The following is a 12,226-nucleotide window of genomic DNA, read 5'->3' as shown; positions in this document are numbered from 1 at the left end:
CTGGGGGTTGTAGTCCAACTACATCTGGGGGCCCAAGGTTAAGAAACTCTGCTTTAAACCATTAATAGTCCTGATTCAACTCCACTGTCTTGTCCTGGCATACCACAACTCTTTCCTCTGGATTCTACAAAATTGTCTGACAGTTCCATCCAAGAGTACTCAAGAGTGCCTCTGGATCTGTTCATCTTACTCTTTGATGCTGTTCTCCCAGGGTGCTCAGAACTATTGTGCAATCTCAAAGCAATCACTGCACCCCCAAATACCATCAACCTGCCAATCCAGTATGGCAAGGATCTTGGTACATGGTACACCAGAGTGAAAATGCTAGTGCAAACTAGGGATGTGCAAGAAACTCCGTGAGACATTTCACTTGTCCTATAGAAAGAAACTCTTGAACATTCACCGATGTTTTGCTTTGGGACAAACTCTGAAATTCATTTGAATTTTGCTTTTTCAAAATGTCTGTGCCAGCCCTAGAACAAGCACATGGGGAGATAATTTCTGGGGAACTGTGGGTTGGGTTGAGACGAAATGTGAATCCCACTCACCAGACCAAATGTCTTCCATTTCAGACACTTCCAATTTCTGCCAAGTTGCTCCACATAAGTTGGTTACTGCTACTCTTCAAGGTGTCAGAGAAGTTATTCTCAGGAGGTCTCGTTAGAGTCCTTTGGGAGAGGGGGGGGAGCCAGTGAGCATCTTACAGTGCCGTATTACTGTGGAGACTTCCAACAGCATCTCTGCTCTTAACTCCCCCAGTCTGCATTGGGATTCCATCATCTATTGCTGCAGTCCCACTGAGAGATAGCTTAAAAGAGCTCCCTGCTTCAATAAGGCTGGGGACATGAAAAGTTCCAAGGAACTACGAGACACCCATCAGAGAGGACCCAGCCTGTGGACAAAGGCTTCCTTCCTCTTCATCCATATCACTAAACTTCACAGACTGCTCAATTATTAAGGCTCATCTACAATAATTCACAGAGAACTTCAAACTGGTGGAACAGGAGAAAGAAACTTATACTGTCAGTTTCAGGCAAGTAATCTATATGTCTGTAGTTTATACGTGCCCTACATAGGCTTCCTTCAGATGTAATATGGAACTGCAGGTCCGACAGGCACACGGTTCTGCTCTCCGCCCCGCCCCGCCCCCGATTTTCCTGTCTGAATTTGGATGTTCTGGAGAGCGCCCTCTCTTCAATCTCACTGACTGCAGAGAAGAGAGGGAACTGGCTTCCTGGGCTTCCTTCTTTACTGAACGGCAGCCTCAGCAGCCAATAGTAGACTGAGGGAGGGAGGAGCTTCCTCCCTCAGTTCTGGTTGCAAGAGTGGAGGAACTGCAGTTCCAGTGTTCGCACGTAACACTGGCACCAGGTCACCGGAGTTAGCTGGCGAAACTTCATTCAAACTAAAAGGTACAAATTGGAGTCCCAGACGGGGAACTGCAGGTCCAGTTTTCTGCTTAACTCTGGTTGCCTGCATTTGGACGTACAGTTCTCAAAACTAGAAATGAAGGGATCTCCGGTTTTGCGTTATGTGCAAATGCAGCCATTGTTTCATTTCTCCCCATGTAGTTAATCAAGCCTAGTTGGGACAAAAAAGTGGTGGAATTATTTCTGGACGGTGGAACTTCAGACTGCAGAGGATGGTGAAGGAAATCATGGCTGACAGCTTCTCCATATGAAGAGATTACCTGTGCAAAGCAAAGTAGAAGATTTTGCTAAGGGAAAGCTTTCAAGTCTAGCCTCCTCCTTGATTTGATCTCAAGTCAGTTATGGGGAAAGAGAAGGGGAGAAGCCATGGCCAGGAAACTATTACTATGGTAAATATGCATATACTGCTCTTCAGCCAAAGTTCCCAACAACAACTATTTATATACCACTTTTCAACCAAAAAAAAAATCCAAAGTGGTTTACATAGAGAAATAATAAACAAACTAACTAACAAACAAAATGGATTTCTGTCCCCACTCACAGTCTAAAAAGAAGTCACTGGAGGAACTGTGCTGAGACTGGATAGGACCACTTACTCTCCCCCTGATAAATCAAGAGAAACACCACGTTAAAAAGATTCCTCTTTGCCAAGTTAGCAGGGGTTAACTTTGGGTTTCTATGTAAACCCAAAGCAGGTGTACATAGAAAAATAAATAATACATAAATAAGATGGCCCCCTGTCCCCAAAGGGCTCACAATCTGAAAAGAAACATAAGGTAGACCCAGCAACAGCCACTTGGGGTGCTGGAGGGGGTGCTGTGCTCGGGATGAGTAGGGACAGTTGCTCTTTCCCCTTGCTAAATAGGAGAGTCAGCACTTGAAAGGTGCCTCTTTACTTTGAGTGCGGATGGTTCCCAAACTGCATTGTACAAGAAAGCCTGAAAGTGATTCCCTGTCCCCAAAGGGGCTCGCCATCTAAAAAGAAACCCAAGTGAACAGCAGCCACTGGAGGGATGCTGTGCTGAGGAGGGATAGCGCCAGATGTTCTCCTCCTGCTAAATAAAAGAGAATCGCCACTTTGAAGGTGCCTCTTTGCCTAGTTGGCGGGGTAAATGACTCTGCCTTGCAGCTCCTGCTACTACCAACACACGTGGTAGCAAAAACTATGGGTTCTCTCTTTAAAAAAACAAAAACAAAAACCCTACAGAGCATTAAAAAGATTAAAATCACAAAAAGAATTGTAATGCTCTAAAAAGAGAGAGAGCGTTTTTAAAAACAACAATAGGGGGAGTGGGGGGAAGATGGAATCACTGGGGCAGGGGGGCAGGGCAGAGGTTTGCCCCAGGCCCTCCGACAACTGGATGTTGCACCTGCGTATGCTTGGCCTTCAGAACAAATCCATCTCAACCTTGCTGGGAAGCCACACTTGATGATACAAAAGCCTGTGGAAGCGGGAGGTGGGTAGGGGAGATAAAGCACATGTTCAGTAGGGCTCAGTAGGTCTTTAAAGTCCAGGCATGGGATTGTAGACAGTCCCATTGGAAGGAGAATGCCTGCAGAATGACTTCCTGGTGGCAAGTCTCCTGGGCGTTTTTCACACAGCAGGCTTTACTGTGAGTTTGAAGTTGCCCCCCCCCCCCCCCAAATTCAAAAAGTCAATTTTTTAAACCCGGATATAAATCGGACTACACTCTAACGCAAACAGTGAAAAACCCTCATTGTGTGTGAAGTGCTCCCCGAATGCTCGCAGGGACTTGGGAGTAAATCTGGCCGATATGTGACCACACCCACTCCATTCTGGAAAAGATGTGAGCTAAAAGCGCCGTGTGAAAAACGCCCTGGATCTCTTGAGCCACAGATTTAGAATAAACCAGGGTTTCTTATAACCTTGGGCCCCCAGAGGTTGTTGGACTACAGCTCCCAGGATCCCCAGACATGGCCTTTATGGCTGGGGATTCTGGGAGTTGTAGTCCAACAACATCTGGGGGCCCAAAGTTAAGAAACCCTGGCATAAACAAAGTCCTGCAGTCTGTGACCAGGGGATGCACGATATGAAGCACAAATCTCTACTTCATAATTTTGGCCGGCATTAATCAATTGGTTTGATGAAACTATGTTGCCAAGGGGAGCACCACAAGGATCCTTGTGGAGTATATCCTCAGATGTCAAGGACTGAAGGGTCTATTCATTATCATTATGCTGGGAAGCAGGAGCACATCCAGAGTCAGGAGGTCTTTAAAGTGGGCCTTTAACCTGACTGTCTAGCCCAGGGGTCCAAAACTTGGGTCCCCAGTTTGTGTGGGACGACAACTCCTACCCACCCCTCAGTCATGGTGTCTGGGGGTGATGGCAGTTGTAGTCCCCCCCAAAAAATGGGGACCCAAGGTTGAGACTCCTGAGTTAGCCTTAAAGGAGGGGTATTTCAGGCCTTTCCTGGAGCTACTTTGGAGTTCTCTCTCTGTTCTACGTAAAGTGTAAGTAAAACAAACATTGATATTGCAGTAAGATTTTGTTTCCCCCCTATTTGGGGGTAAAGATAAGCTTCAACCCTTCAAGGTCTGGGAATCAGTGGTCTGTCCAGACAGAATGCAACAGAAATTTCCTGGGGCTTTAAATTGGATGATGCAAAAGTAGAAACTGGAACACTAGGAATATGCATCAATAGCAAGGATTACCTCAAAGAATATATATTTTATTTATTTAACATTTTTATGCCGCCCAAAACTCATGTCTCTGGGCAGATTATAAATTTGAACTTACTTGGGAACCATTTAGATGTTACAATTTGCTACAGGGTCAGATACCTCATCCGAGATTTGGATTTTCTCTGCAAATAAACCCATGAGCGAATCGTTTTTATTTTAATATTGATTAACTACGATCCCTAATTGTATATTTAGATATCATATCTAAATATTTTACTTAGACATTTCTAATTGGAAGTCAATAGACCAAAGTGAAATGAGAGTTGATTGACTAGGGTGTTGATATGAGAGAGTTGAAATCCGGGTTGATGTATAAGACATATGTGAGATGTTATTTGCTGCATTTGTGCAATTTTCTCTTTATCTTCTTCTTTTCTGTAATTTTTCTTTCTTTTTGTTGATTTTTTTTTTTTTTGAAAACAGAAAAAAAGAAATTGGAACACTAGACCCAGGGTGACCTCTGATTCAGCACCCCCACCTCTGTCCCCCTTCCCTGCCCTTCTTAAATCTTTAATGGAATCGTGTTGCAAGAGTCAGGTCACCCTGGCAGAACTGCTTTGGCATTTCTGATGGGCCTGCAACACTCCACCCCCCACCCCAAATCCGCCACGGAAGCACCATCCTTTGACCAGCCAAGGGGCACCGTTCCCTTGGAGATTGATGCTGCTAACTATGTGCAGGAGAACAAGGGCTGATTGTGCCTTCAGCCTCTCCAAGAAAACGGCCGTGCGAGCGAGGGCTTTCGTGTCCCCTAATGAATCGCCATGTAGTTGGGGTGATGGAAGCAAATTGGTGTCAGGTTAAAGAAACACTGAAGCAACCTCCAGCCGCTGCCTTAATTGCTTCTCATTTTGCTGGCTGGGGGGAAATATAGGAGTTTGACACAACACAGCCTGGGCTTCAAGGCCCTTTGTTGTGATGAAAACCATTCCCCACCCCCCCCTGTAATATACCACAGTACGAAAGGACTCCTGTTGGGAAGGAGAGAGGGATGCAGAACTGCTTCCACTGTGCCACCATGCCTAAGGGAGGAGAGCTGGTCTTGTGGCAGCAAGCATGACTTGTCCCCTTTGCTAAGCAGGGTCTGCCCTGGTCACATATGAATGGGAGACTTGATGTGTGAGCGCTGTAAGAGATTCCCCTCAGGGGATGTAGCTGCTCTGGGAAGAGCAAAAGGTTCCAAGTTCCCTCCCTGGCAGCATCTCCAAGATAGGGCTGAGAGAGATTCCTGCCTGCAACCTTGGAAAAGCCGCTGCCAGTCTGGCTAGACAATACTGAGCTAGATGGACCTATGGTCTGACTCAGTATATGGCAGCTTCCTATGTTCCCAAAAGAGAGAAAGACCTATTGCTCGGTGGAAGAGCATGTATGCCAAAGGTTCTGGGTTCAAGCACCAGCATGGCTAGTTCAAGGATACTGGGTCACGAAGCTGGGAAGGAGATGTTGGAGGAGAGCCTCTTCAAACCAGAGCAAAGCATCTTAGGCTATGGGTCCATGATCAGGCAAGGAAGACAAAAGTGTCCTATGTCCATATGTCAAGCATATCTCAGGGGAAGAAGACATGCTTTGCATGCAGAAGCTTGAATCCCCAGCAACTCCAGTCAGAACAGAGTCTCTAGAGCAGTGTTCCCAGATGTTGTCAACTACAGCTCCCATAATCCCCAAGCAAAAGCCACTGCAGCTGGGAATTCTGAGAGTTGTAGTCAACAACATCTGGAAATCCCTGTTAGAAGGAACACTGCTCTAGAGCAGGCTACAGTTTAAGCAGGGCTGCTCAACTTCAGCCCTCCTGCAGATGTAGGCCTACAATTCCTGGCTGTTGGTCACTGTCAAAAGCAGCGGGGGCAGGAGGGGGGGGCTAAGCTGAGCAGGCCTGAGTTAGAGCATTGGTCCCCCAGATGTTGCTGGACTACAACTCCCATCACCCATTGTCATCATAGACCATGACAGGGGATGATGGGCGTGTTAGTGCACCATCATCTGAGGAACCAAATTTGAAAACCCCTGAGGTTAAAGGGATCTCAGCAGAGCTAAGAAGGTCTGAGCATCTACCCCTGCTAACTGAGCAAAGAGACACCTTTTCAAGGGGAGATTCTCTTAGATTTAGCAGGGGGAGAGCAACTGGCCCTGTCCAACCTCAGCACAGCATCCCTCCAGTGGCTCTGGCTGGTTTGTCTGTCTTATGTTTCCTTTCAGATTGTGAGCCCTTTGGGGACAGGGATCCATCTTATTTATGTGTTTATGTGGGAGGAGAGCTGGTCTTGTGGTAGCAAGCATGACTTGTCCCCATAGCTAAGCAGGGTCTGCCCTGGTTGCATATGAAGGGGAGACTTGATGTGTGAGCACTGGAAGAGATTCCCCTCAGGGGATGAAGCTGCTCTGGGAAGAGCAGAAGGTCCCAAGTTTCCTCCCTGGCAGCATCTCCAAGATAGGGCTGAGAGAGATTCCTGCCTGCAACCTTGGAGAAGCTGCTGCCAGTCTGTGAAGACAATACTGAGCTAGATAGACCAATGGCCTGACTCAGTATATGGCAGTTTCCTATGTTTCCTATGTTTATTATTTCTCTATGTAAACTGCTTAGAGAACTTTGGTTGAAGAGCAGTATATAGATATTCGTAGTCATAGTAGTCTGAGACCTTGGAAAACATCTGCCAATCCAAGTAGGCAGGGCTAGGCTTAGGGAAGTGGAGAAATAATCTAGGAAAGTTTTCTGAAACACCTCAGGAGTTCTGAAATTTGAAGATAAATGCAGTTTCTCCCTGGGTGGGATCCTGAAAACTGGAGATAAATTGTACTTTGGAGACATTGATCCGTATTCCCCACGGGCGTGCCACACAATGGCCTTCTCTCTAAGCGGCCAGACCACGACTCCCCACTGTGTGCATTCCTCAGACTGTAGCCTGAAATGTGGTCTTTGCAGTGGGGCTGAAGATACACCAATGGGGGGAGGACATTGTAGGTCCATGCAGAACGGCAAGTGTCTAAATGCAAGGAGCTTGATTTGCTTGCCTATTATGCAATCATAAAAGAAAAAGTAAAGCAAAAATGGGAAAGAACTCAGGTGCCAAGTTCTTCCTGGTCTGAGTTGTTTATATCAGTCACTTTTCTGTTCATCCAGATATTCAGTGTGGACATACAAAAACCAGTAAGACAGAGAATGAAAACCAATTCTCTCTCTCTCTCTCTCTCTCTCTCTCTCTCTCACACACACACACACACACACACACACACACACACTCACCCCATTCTAAAACAGAGAAGATAATTATTAAAACAGCAACAGATATGGACAGCTTAAAAACCTTCCTGGAAGTTTTTCATGCCCAGCTTTTAGTTTGTATCTCTTCTGGAATGGAAGTGTACGTTCATATCAGCTAAATTTACCTGAATATCCCTGCAAGCTATCAGGGAGCACGTCACACTCAGTTTGGGTTTTTCATTGCGTGTTCTCGTGGAGCTCGATGTATATCCAGGGTTTAAAAAAATCCATATTTAATATCAGGTTTATTTTAAAATTAAAAACCCAATTTGGGGTTTTTAAATCACTGTAATTGTTTAATTGTTATTTTAAAACATTTTAAAATTGTTAATTGTTATATTGTTTTTTTAAATTTGTCTTAGTTCTTTACTATTTTAGTGGTTTGTTTTAATTGTAAACCGCCCTGAGCCATTTTCGAAGGGCGGTATAAAATAAAATAAAATAAATAAATTTCTCATATCCAATCTAACACTCTAGCCACTGCACAACATTGTCATGGTTCCCACAGAATCTGCAAAGAACTGCACACTCTTTCTATGCTAGCTGTCACCCACACAGCCTTTTTAAGTCCTTGGGAAGCTGTACAAACATCTCCTGCTAACTTTCTGATATCTTTCCCTTTTTCTCCCTCTCTTGCTCTGCACCACTCAGCTCCATCGAACAGCAGGCAACGTGGCTGGCCTGTGCCGTACTGGGATTAATTGTTGCACTGATTAACTACCCTTTTTGTTAGTACTTCCTCCTTTTTTTGCAGACTTCCCCTTGCAGCAGAATGTATCTGCCCTTCAAAAAGGCCGACGACTCGTCCAGATGGCTTGTTAATTAAAAGTTGCTGACTGGACTACTCAGAGAGATGACAGCATATTGACACAGCAAGTGTTTTGGGCTACCTGTGCTCCTTAATGGGGAGGCTGGGGGTTGCGGAAGTCTCATGAAGCTCGGAGCCCGAGGGGTGGGCACAGGAACGGACAGGATAGCTATGTGTTTTATTGGTTTCTGCCTCCAGGATCATTGTAGTACTGCGGGACCAGCACTGCAGAAAACAAGAAAACATTTCCTCCCCACTGCCCCGACTGGACTGGAAATGATGACGGTTAAGGGCCAGATTATGTGTTAAATTAAGGCTCCAAATTTGGATCTCCTGTTGTTCTTGAATAGCAGCTGCTATGCAGTGGGGAGTAGTCAGGGGGCTGGGTCATAGCTGGAGATAGGGCCTTAGCTCAGACGTAGAGCACCTGCATTTCATGCAGAAGGCCCCAGGTTCAAGCCCTGGCAGCATCTCCAGGTACAGCTGAGAAAGAAACCTCTCCACGGTTCTGAAACTTTGGATTGTTGCTGCCAGTGTAGACAATTCTGAGTTAGACGTACCAATTGCCCTGCTCAGTACAAGGCAGCTTCCAATTTTCCTCTTTTAGCATCCTGATGATGTTGGAAGGGAAAGGAAGTTAACATTTTGTCTCATGCTGTGTTCCCAGGTGAAAATTGCACCTCTCGAAATGGCATTTTGCTATCGACTCCAATGGCACCTTCCCTCTTGGGGCAAATCTATTTCAAGGGGGAATTTCATTGAGACCAAAGCATGTGACAGAAGGTTATCCCTCACCTCTACACACACACACACACACACACACACACACAGGCTGTTCCCACAATTGAAAATGGTTTCAGTTTTCAGGTTTGGGAGCTGTGTGGGCTCCCAATTTTCAGTTGTGTGGGAGCAAACAACTTGGTAGGAGAAAGAAGTGATTGTGTGGACTCAAGGTAGGAGGAAGAGCTGGGTAGGAACAGTGCCCTCCTACCCAGCATTCGACCAAGGTAGGAGGAAAATCTTTTCTCCTCAGCTGCCTGCAACCTTGGAGAAGTCGCTGCCAGTCTGTGTAGGCCAGGGGTTCTCAACCTGGGTTCCTCCAGATGTTGCTGAACTACAACTCCCAGAACCCCTTGGCCACAATAATTGTATCTGAGGATGCTGGGAGTTGTAGTTCAACACCCTCTGGAGGAACTCAGCTTGGGAATCCCTGGTGTAGACAACGAGGCTATTCTCACGAGCAGCAGAAACCGGGCTAAGGGAGGCTTCCCAAAATGCCCCGTGCAAGTGTGCAGGGCATTCTAGAACTTCCTGGGGCCAGGCGGCCCCTGATCCCCGCCACCCCAACCAGGTCCATACTGGTAATTATGTGGGTGGCCAATCTGGCAGATGTCAGACGGGACTGCTCTTGGTGCATCCCTTTTCTGAATTGCGTGGGCTGGTTCCAAAGTAAAGATAAAGTGTGCCCCTGTCCCCAGAGGGCTCAACAGAAGATAGACACCAGCAACAGCCACTGGAAGGATGCTGTGCTGGGGATGGATCGGGCCAGTTGCTCTCCCCCTGCTCAATAAAGAGAATCACCACTTTTAAAAGGTGCTCTTTGCTCTGTTAGCAGAGTGCATTGATCTACCTCTGTGTTGGATCTTAATTTAGCCGCTCCCGCATGCTTTAAATGCTACACTGCTTACTCTGGGGGCCAATCAATCTGTCCCCCCTCCCCCAGCCCACACCAATGGCTTACCAGAAACACCTCCCTCCCACACACCTCTCTGGCCTCCTTTCACAGGCGAGCCATCAGAGCTGAGAAGCAATCCCTCTTCACATCAGTAGAAGAACTTGCTGGATAGTTTTGTGTGCCATTTGAATTCCAGTAAAAAGCAGCCAGACCCCCAGCCCATGACACAAAGCCCTACTGTTGAAACTCCTGCCTGAAACCTTGGATAAGCCGCTGCCAGTCAGTGTGGACTCTACTGAGCTAGATGGACCAAAGCTCTGACTCAGTAGAAGGCAGCTTCCTATGTTCCTAAGAGCTTCTGAGTTGGCAACCTTATTCCGGTCCTGCAAGGCAGGAAGGTCTGAGGAGTCCCACCAAATCTGAGCTGGCTCTGGCCAGGAAGGAGAAACTCAGAGGGAGGAAAGGGAATCCCTTGACTGCATCTAACCTTAAGGACTTCTCACATGAGCACTTGCCGGGAGCTTTCCCAGACAGCAGGTTTTACTTTAGTGGTTTACTGCAAGTTCGAAGTTGCCCCCCAAAAAACCAATGCAAAAAGTGGATTTATACACCCCGGGTATAAATCAGGCTGCACTCTTAACGTGCAATGAAACCCCCAAATTATGTGTGAAGTGCTCCCCAATCACTTGCAGGGACTTGGGGGTAAATTTGGCCAATATGTGAATGCACACCCTCCACTCTTGTGAGCTAAAAGCCGAGTGTGAAAAACTTCCAGTGGAAAACCAGCCTTCCTTGATGCTCAGAAGGGCAACGGAGCCTAGGAGGCAGAGCGATCTCTTCTTTCCCCAGCTAGAATCTTATAGCCTGCGTGCACAACCAACCACACAGGCCTCAAATAAGTGTGCTCATCAGAGAGTCATGATTGGAACGGCCGCTCCCTGCAGCTGCCACCAGGAGCAAAGCAGGCTGCCTGCTGCTGCTGCAGGAGGTGTGCTGGCCTTGTGATCCCAGGTAGTTAAGAGCACCTCTGGGCAATGGTGCTTTACCGCACCAGGAGCCAGCAAGCTTGGAATGAGCTCCCAGCATGCAGGCTCACACCCAGGGTCCATTTTCCATCATTCCTAGGAGGAGCACATTTCAGCCTGACATGCCACTTAAAAGGCAGACAATTAGTCATAATCATGACCACAGAGACCTCCAGCCAAAGGCCTGTGAATCACTTATCGTGAATCAATATGCAAGCTTTCGTGCTCTTTGTCTCTTCTCCTCTCATCATAAAGTCGCCACGCCCCCCCCCCCCCAATTTCAGGTTTCACCCGGTTTTTCAGCATCTCACCCAAAGTGATTAGCCCACACCCAGATTCTCCCACATTTCAGCTTTCATTTTTTAAAAGAAGCTAAGCTCCAGCCCTTGCAGAAGTGGAGTTAGGAAGCAAAACGTGCAGTCCGTATTCTGCTCAGAACCACGGCGGCCAGGATAGTATATGCACAAAAATGGAAAGACACTAAAATGCCCTCAAAAGGAGACTGGTCGATAGAAATTTTGGACTATGCCAAGATGGCAAAGCTTACAGCACTTATAAGAGACAAAAATTTGGAATGTTTTAAAGAAGATTGGAAACCATTTTTTGCTTTACTTAAAGAAATATTTTTCTAATATGGACTTTTCAGTAGGGTTTGAAATATAGTAATAACAGCAGGTTGGGTGAAATCAAGTAGTATTGTGGAGTATGTGTGTTTTGAATTATTATAGCAATGGTTTATATGTATAGTTATTGTGAACCATGCAGATAGGCAAGCAGGAAGTCAACATTTACTTATGTGTAGAATTAGAGAAATTAAAAAAAATTTCAAGCTAATTTACATCATATGCAAATTAGGTACCCATTTTTGGAAAACCAGAATATTGCAACCCTATCCCATCAACCCCACAGAGCTCCCCATGCACATGGGGGGCATAGCTACAACCAAATCCCCCCAACTCAAAATTGTCCCCCCACCCCAACGCTTTCCCTACCCCTCAAGCACATCCAGTCTATTACCTTGAGAATGAACTTCTCCTGCCTTCTTGGGCCCAGGCTGGGATTTCTTTGTCCTGCCCTCAGCTCAGCCCAGCTGAAGTTCATTCCCAATTGCAGCCCAGCTGCACTGATTTTCAACACTTATCCTCAAAGAACTTCACTGCTAAGCGGGCAAGGAGGAGGCACCTCTAAAAAGTGGAGACTCTCTTCTCTTTAGTCTGGAGAGAGCAACTGGTGCCATCCAAGCACTGCAGAACCTCACATCTTTCCTTTGGGTTCTTCATTTTTAGAATGGGAGCCTCTTTGGGGCAGGGAACCAGCTTCTTGT

The 12,226-nt window shown here is 46.5% G+C and overlaps 1 long non-coding RNA gene across 1 annotated transcript in view; it reads right to left on the bottom strand.

Annotated features, from left to right (window-relative positions):
- Positions 1-11,996, bottom strand: part of LOC128332799 (uncharacterized) — an 88,105-nt gene extending 76,109 nt beyond the window's left edge. The window contains exon 1 of the long non-coding RNA XR_008310762.1: positions 11,920-11,996. This is a non-coding gene — a long non-coding RNA (uncharacterized LOC128332799). The remainder of the gene's footprint in view (positions 1-11,919) is intronic.
- Positions 11,997-12,226: the final 230 nt, after the last annotated feature.

The sequence above is a fragment of the Hemicordylus capensis genome, chromosome 7, assembly GCF_027244095.1.
Source record: "Hemicordylus capensis ecotype Gifberg chromosome 7, rHemCap1.1.pri, whole genome shotgun sequence".
In the NCBI taxonomy this organism is placed as follows: domain Eukaryota; kingdom Metazoa; phylum Chordata; class Lepidosauria; order Squamata; family Cordylidae; genus Hemicordylus; species Hemicordylus capensis.
This window is presented reverse-complemented; position numbering and strand designations above follow the sequence as displayed.